Source organism: Schistocerca americana, chromosome 10, assembly GCF_021461395.2.
Source record: "Schistocerca americana isolate TAMUIC-IGC-003095 chromosome 10, iqSchAmer2.1, whole genome shotgun sequence".
NCBI classification, from domain to species: Eukaryota; Metazoa; Arthropoda; class Insecta; order Orthoptera; family Acrididae; genus Schistocerca; species Schistocerca americana.
Genome location: NC_060128.1, coordinates 177275247 through 177283513, shown reverse-complemented (window position 1 = coordinate 177283513; position 8267 = coordinate 177275247). Strand labels below are relative to the sequence as shown.

Below are 8267 nucleotides of genomic sequence, written 5' to 3'. Positions count from 1 at the left end.
ATCCGTGTTTGCCAACATCGCGGTGAACGCACATTGCAAGCGTGTATTCGCCATCGCCATACTGGCGTATCACCCGGAGTAATAGTATGGCGTGCCATTGGTTACACGTCTCGGTCATCTCTTGCTCGAATTGACGGCACTTTGAACATGGACGTTACCTTGCAGATGTGTCACGACCCGTGGCTCTACCTTTCATTCGATCCCTGTGAAACCCTACATTTCAGCAGGATAATCCACGACCGCATGTTGCAGGTCCTGTACGGGCCTTTCTGGATATAGAAAGTGTTTGACTGCCGCCCTGGCCAGCACGTTCTCCAGATCTCTCACCAATTGAAAACGTCTGTTCAATGGTGGCCGAGCAACTGGCTCGTCACAATACACCAGTTACTACTCTTGATGAACTGTGGCATCGTGTTGAAGCTGCATGGGCAGCTGTACTTGTACACGCCATCCAAGCTGTTTGACTCAATGCCCAGGCGTATCAAGGCCGTTATTACGACCAGAGGTACTGATTTCTCGGGATCTATGCACCCAAATTGCGTGAAAATGTAGTCACATGTCAATTCTAGTATAATATATTTGTCCAATGAATACCCGTTTATCATCTGCATTTCTTCTTGGTGTAGCAATTTTAATGGCCAGTAGTGTAGAAGACAAGGTTGGATGTAAATTTTGTATACATACACATCATCAGCAGGTATGTAAATGATTAGAGGTCCAGTTCTCTGTGATAAGTATATTGGCCACCAAAATACATAAGTGCTGTTCGTTTTTAGTGTTATGTCCTGGTAGGGGGCGAGCAGCGTCGGATACTGAGTTATCACTGTGAAGGATTCGGAGATGCCGTGTACTCAAGTGACGCAGCCTCTTCAGCATATAGCAGTCTTTGAAAGAAGCGTCATTGTGGATCACCATTTGACAGGCAGGTCGAATGGTTTAATATCTGGATTTGTGGGAGATTCAGATGTGAGAGCGGTCAGATGTTGGACAGCATGTGGAAATGATGGCAGGTCTCGTTGTCAGAGCTCTAGTCCAACACGTCTGACCGCCACAAGGGAGGGTTGTCATATTGTGCACCGAACACATCATAACCATTGCTCATCAGCACATGCCATCCAAGAACAAGTAATGCTTCTGCTGAGACTGTCAGCAGGTATAGGCTGCCATTAACGGTGCAACGTCAGTGAATGATCGTATGGCAGTGATGGCTGGGAGTTCCCACCTGGGGAAGTTCGGCCACCGAGCTGCCAAGTCTTTTCAGTTGACACCACAATGAGCGACTTGTGTGACACTGACGATGAAATAATGTTGAGGACAAGACCCAGTCTCCAAGCAGATAAAAATCCCAGACCTGGGCGAGAATCGAACTCGGCCCAGAAGCACTGACCACTCAGCTAAGGGGGCGGACTTGGCAACACAAACGGCTGCGTGTCGAGTGGTGTCGTGACTGGGAAGCTTGGGCTGCTGATGAATGGCACTGCAGTGTGTTCAGCGATGAATTGCGATTCTGCACTACCCTCGATGACCATTATAGGTGAACATGGCGGCGACTTGGTGGGAGGTCCCATTCCTCCAGCGTTTTGGAGAGGGACAGCGCTTTCACTCCTGGGGTCATGGTATGGGGAACCATCCAGCAGTACTTCACGCCACGGCTGGTAACGAGTGAGAGAACTCTGGCGGCACAATGGACATTCTGCGTTCTCTTGTATTACCTCTCATGTGATAGTATTGTGAGGCCATTTTTCAAGAAACAATGCTCGTCCACATATGGCTCATGTGCATATGTGCTATCCGCGTTGTGCTGGGGTACGAGATCCCTAGATCTGCCCCGATGCAACATACGAGTAATGTCGCATCATCTCAGATATCCACTCCATCCAAGTGTCAGTATCCAGAATGTCACGGACGGCCTACAACAGTTGTGGGCCAAATTGCCTCAGGAGAACAGAAAATGGCTTTGTGACACCCTTCCCAACCTAATCAGAGTGTGCACCCTGGCCTGATGTGGTTAAGATCATAAGTGGGTTCACACCGTAAAGACCGAGCGAGGTGGTGCAGTGGTTAGCACACTAGACTCGCATTCGGGGGGACGACGATTCAAACCCTCGTCCGGCCATCCTGATTTAGGTTTTCCCTGATTTTCTTAAATCACTCCAGGCAAATGCCGGGATGGTTCCTTTAAAAGGGCACGGCCGATTTCCTTCCCCATTCTTCCCTAATCCGGTGGGAACGATGACCTCGCTGTTTGGTTCCTTCACCCAAAACCCAACGACACCGTAAAATTCTTTGTAAATTTGACTCGATTTTGAAATCACTGAGGTAACATCACTTACCCTATCAACCAATGAAACTTTATTTCGTTTCCTCTTCCCCTTCTACTTTTGTCAGATCTTGTATTTGGCGACGCCTGACGTCAGATATTCACAGTGTTAAAATATTAATACATTTGAAACTGAAATTCTTTGAAGTCTGGTAAAGAAGAATTTAACAGAGCTTGGGAGGACTTAAGATCAAATAAGGCAGAAGGAATAGATAACATTCCATCAAAATTTCTATAATCATTGGGGGAAGTGGCAACAAAACGACTATTCACGTTGGTGTGTAGAATGTATGAGTCGGGCGATACACCATCTGACTTTCGGAAAAGCATCATCCACACAATTCCGGGGACTGCAAGAGCTACCAAGTGTGAGAATCATCGCACAATTACCTTAACAGCTCATGCATCAAAGTTGCTGACAAGAATAATTTACAGAAGAATAGAAAACAAAATTGTGGATGCGTTAGATGAGAATCAGTTTGGCTTTAGGAAAGGTAAAGGCATGAGAGAGGCAATTCTAACGTTGCGGTTAATAATGGAAGCAAGACTAAAGAAAAGTCAAGACACGTTCATAGGATTTATTGACCTGAAAAATGCGTTCGACAATGTAAAATGGTGCAAGGTGTACGAAATTCTGGGAAAAATAGGGGGGAAACTTTAGGGAGAGACGGGTCATATACAATATGTACAACAGCCAAGAGGGAATAATAAGAGTGGACGATCAAGAACGAAGTGCTCGTATTAAGAAGGGTGTAAGACAAGGATGTAGTCTTTCGCCCCTACTGTTCAATCTGTACATCGAGGAAGCAGTGATGGAAATAAAAGAAAGGTTCAGGAGTGGAATTAAAATTCGAGGTGAAAGGTTAGAAATGATACGATTCGCTGATGACATTGCTATCCTGAGTGAAAGTGAAGAAGAATTAAATGATCTGCTGAACGGGACGAACAGTCTAATGAGCACAGAATATGGATCGAAGAAAGATGAGAGTAATGAGCAGAAATGAAAAGAGCAAGAAACTTACTATCAGGATTGATGGTCACGAAGTAGATGATGTTAAGGAATTCTGCTACCTAGGCAGCAAAATAACCAGTGACGGAGCAAGGAGGACATGAAAAGCAGACTAGCACTGGTAAAAAGAGCATTCCTGCCAAGAGATGGCTACTAGTTAAAAAATAGGCCTTAATTTGAGGAAGAAATTTCTGAGAATGTACGTTTGTAGCACAGCATTGTATGGTAGTGAAACATGGACTGTAAGAAAACCGGAACGGAAAAGAATCGAAGCAATTGGGATGTGGTACTACAGGCCAATGTTGAAAATCAAGTGGACTGATGAGGTAAGGAATGAGGAGGTTCTACGCAGAATCGGAGAGGAAAGGAATATGTGGAAAACACTGATAACGAGAAGGAACAGGACATCTGTTAAGACATGAGGGAATGACTTCCATGGTGCTAGAGGGAGCCGTAGAGGGAAAAAACTGTAGAGGAAGACAGAGATTTGAATACATCTAGCAAATAATTGAGGACGTAGGTTGCAAGTGCCACTCTGAGATGAAGAGGTTGGCACAGAGAAGAAACTCGTGGCGGGACGATTCAAACCAGTCAGAAGACAGATGAGTCAAAAAAAAGAAAAGTGTGGCAACCATAGCTAGATATTTTCGACTTTCCAAATACGCACTTTAGTTATAGATTCTGCTCAGTATGTACATCTACATCTACATCTACATGGATACTCTGCAAATCACATTTAAGTGCGTGGCAGAGGTTTTATCGAAGTAGCTTCACAGTTCTCTATTATTCCAATCTCGTATAGCGCGCGGAGAGAACGAACACCTACATCTTTCCGTACGAATCTGATTTCCGTTATTTTATCACGGTGATCATTTCTCCCTATGTAGGTCGGTCTCAAGAAATTATTTTGGCATTCGGAGGAGAAAGTTCGTAATTGTAAATTCGTGAGAAGATTCCGCCGCAACGAAAAACGCCTTTGTTTTAATGATGTCCACCCCAAATCCTATATCATTTCAGCGACACTCCCTCCCCTATTTCGCGGCGACACAAAACGTGCTGCCGTTCTTTGAACTTTTTCGATGTACTCCGTCAATCCTATCTGGTAAGGACCCATACCGCGCAACAGTATCCTAAAATAGGACGGACAAGCGTAGTGTAGCCAGTTTCTTTAGTAGATCTGTTGCGTCTTCTAAGTGTTCTGCCAATAAAACACAGTCTTTGGTTTGCCTTCTCTCACATTTTCTGCGTGTTCTTTCCAATCCAGGTTGTTCATAGTAGTAATTCCTAGGTATTTAGTTGAATTTACGGCCTTTAGATTTAGACTGATTTATGGTGTAACAGAAGTTTAACGTATTCCTTTTAGCCCTCATGTGGATGACCTCACACTTTTCGTTATTTAGGGTCAACTGCCAATTTTTGCACCATAGAGATATCTTTCCTAAATCGTTTTGCAAGTTGTTTTGGTCTTCTTATGACTGTACTTGTCGATAAACAACAACGTCATTTGCATACAATCTAAGACGGCTGCTCATATTGTCTCCCAAAGAGTTTGTGTACATGAGGAACAGCAAAGGGCCTATAACACTACCTTGGGGAACGCCAGATATCACTTCTATTTTACTCGATGACTTTCCGTCAGTTACTACGAACTGTGTTCTCTCTGACAGGAAATCACGAATCCAGTCACATAACAGAGACGATATTCCATAGGCACGTAATTTCACTACAAACCGCTTGTGTAGACACTGTCAAAAGCCCTGAGGAAATCCAAAAATACGGAATCGATCTGAAATCCCTTGTCAATAGCACTCAACACTTCAGTAAAGAAACTTTGCACCAAGTGAACTGATGTGTAGGCGATTTTATGGAAGACCGAGTGCAGCGAGTAATATACCCGCCCCAATTCCTCCCACTCACCTCAAGAAAGCTGCAATATTCCAATGTCACACCCAAACCTTTTGCCTTATTCTGGCAGTTGCTACACGGTCTCATGTTGGTACTCTACCTGTGGAAATCCATGGTGGCGAAGGCGTCGTCCCACCGCCCTGCGCTACAGCTGGAATTGTCCACGCTGGAGTCCAGCATGAGGAGGGAGCCAGGCAGCAACTCGGGGCTCAGCACGCCGTCCAGCAGGTCCTCCGCTCGACCCCCGGCTGCGGCGTGTAGCACGCATAACGTCACTGCCAGGACGAGCTGCAGCTGACGGATGGTCATGATGCATGCCTGAAATTCGACAGATAAATACCTGTTTTCGATCTAATTTTTCAGTATGTTCCGTGTATCGAGACTCTGCCTACACGTATTTACTGCTAGATAGTACTGACAGTTGACATCTCCTTGTGAGCAGCTAAGAGACGCCTGATACACTATGTGATCAAAAGTATCCGGACACCTGGCTAAAAATGACTTAAAAGTTCGTGGCTCCCTCCATCAGTAATGCTCGAATTCAGTGTGGTGTTGGCCCACCCTTAGCCTTGATGACAGCTTCCACTACTGCACGCGTACCTTCAGGCAGGTGCTGAAAGGTTTCTTGGGGAATGGCAGCCCATTTTTCACGGAGTGTTGCACTGAGGAGAGGTATCGGTCGGTCGGTGAGGCCTGGCACGGTGTTCCAAAGCATCTCAAAGATGAAACTTCCTGGCAGATTAAAACTGTGTGCCCGACCGAGACTCGAACTCGGGACCTTTGCCTTTCGCGGCCAAGTGCTCTACCAACTGAGCTACCGAAGCACGACTCACACCCGGTCCTCACAGCTTTACTTCTGCCAGTATCTCGTCTCCTACCTTCCAAACTTTACAGAAGCTCTCCTGCGAACCTAGCAGAACTAGCACTCCTGAAAGAAAAGATACTGCGGAGACATGGCTTGGCCACAGCCTGGGGGATGTTTCCAGAATGAGATGTTCACTCTGCAGCGGAGTGTGCGCTGATATGAAACTTCCTGGCAGATTAAAACTGTGTGCCCGACCGAGACTCGAACTTGGGACCTTTGCCTTACGCGGGCAAGTGCTGTAGTTCGAGTCTCGGTCGGGCACACAGTTTTAATCTGCCAGGAAGTTTCATATCAGCGCACACTCCGCTGCAGAGTGAAAATTTCATTCTGGCATTTCAAAGATGTTCCATAGGATTAAGGTCAGAACTCTGTGCGGGCCACTTCATTGCAGGGATGTTATTGTCGCCTAACCATTTTGCTGCAGGCCGTGCATTATGAACAGGTGCTCGATCGTGTTGAAACATGGAATCGCCATCCCCGAATTGCTCTTCAACAGCAGGAAGCAAGATGGTGCTTAAAACATCAAAATGGCTCTGAGCACTATGGGACTCAACTGCTGAGGTCATTAGTCCCCTAGAACTTAGAACTAGTTAAACCTAACTAACCTAAGGACATCACAAACATCCATGCCCGAGGCAGGATTCGAACCTCCGACCGTAGCGGTCTTGCGGTTCCAGACTGCAGCGCCTTTAACCGCACGGCCACTTCGGCCGGCTTTAAAATATCAATAAAGACCTGTGCAGTGATAGTGCCACGCAAAACAACAAGGGCTCCAACCCCCTTACATGAAGATCACGACTACACCGTAACACCACTGCCTCCGAATTTTATAATTTTATTGTTGGCACTACACACGCTAGCAGATGACGTTCACCGCGCGTTCGCTATACCCACACCCTGTCATCGGATCGCCACATTGCGTACCGTGATTCGTCACCCCACACATTGTTTTTCCACTGTTCAGTCGTCCAATGTTTACGCTCCTTACACCAAGCGAGGTGTTGTTTGGCATCTACCGGCGTAATGTGAGGCTTAAGAGCAGCCGCTCGACCATCAGATCCAAGTTTTCTCACCTCCCGCCTAGCTGTCTTAGTACTTGCAGTGGATCCTGATGCAGTTTGGAATTCCTGTGTGATAGACTGGGTAGATGTCTGCGTATTACAGATTACGGCCCTCTTCAACTGTCGGCAGTCTCTATCAGTCAACAGATGGGGTCGGCTTGTACGCTTTTGTGATGTACGTGTCCCTTCACGTTTTGACTTCACTATCTCATCGGAAACAGTGGACCTGGGGATATCGAAGAGTGTGAAAATCTGGCGTACAGATGAATGACACAAGTGACACCCAATCACCTGACCACGTGCGAAGCCCATGAGTCCCGTGGAGCTCTCCATTCTGCTCTCTCACGATGTCTAATGACTACTGACTTCGCTGATATGGAGTACCTGCCAGTAGGTGTCAGCACAGTGCACCTAATATGAAAAACGTATGTTTTGGGGGTGTCCGGATACTTTTGAGCGCATAGTGTATGTTTGGGTGTAGGGAATCGAGTACTTCAGTGTAACACGTGACTGTGATGCCACCATACCGTGTTCAGGCCACTGGTGTGACAGTCGGCGGCAGGATGGGCAAATGCGTGATATCAGCGCGTTTCGTTGGGGACATCTGCTCCGTATGAAAGTCGTTAGACCTAGAAAAATTAAATTAGCTTTTTCGCTTCTAAAATATCTTTCTTTGCATAGAATACCCTTTCTTAATAAATAACTATTGATCGGGTAGGTACTATGCTGCACATCTGGTGTAAGTAGGTTGTTTAGGTTTTTATGGTGGTAACGCCACGTAGCGCTCTGTATGAAAATCGCTGGCTGTGCTGTGTGTAGTCTGTGGCCGGTTTGCATTGTTGGAATATTCGCTATTGTAGTGTTGGGCAGTTGGATGGGAACAGCGCGTAGCGTTGCGCAGTTGGAGGTGAGCCGCCAGCAGTGGTGGATGTGGGGAGAGAGATGGCGGAGTTTTGAGAGCGGATGATCTGGACGTGTGTCCATCAGAGACAGTAAATTTGTAAGACTGGATGTCATGAACTACTATATATATATATATATTTTATGACTTTTGAACACTATTAAGGTAAATACATTGTTTGTTCTCTATCAAAATCTTTCATTTGC

At 46.1% G+C, this 8267-nt stretch overlaps 1 pseudogene; it reads right to left on the bottom strand.

The window, feature by feature from the left end:
* Positions 1-5330: 5330 nt before the first annotated feature.
* Positions 5331-8267, bottom strand: part of LOC124552359 — an 89018-nt pseudogene continuing 86081 nt past the window's right edge.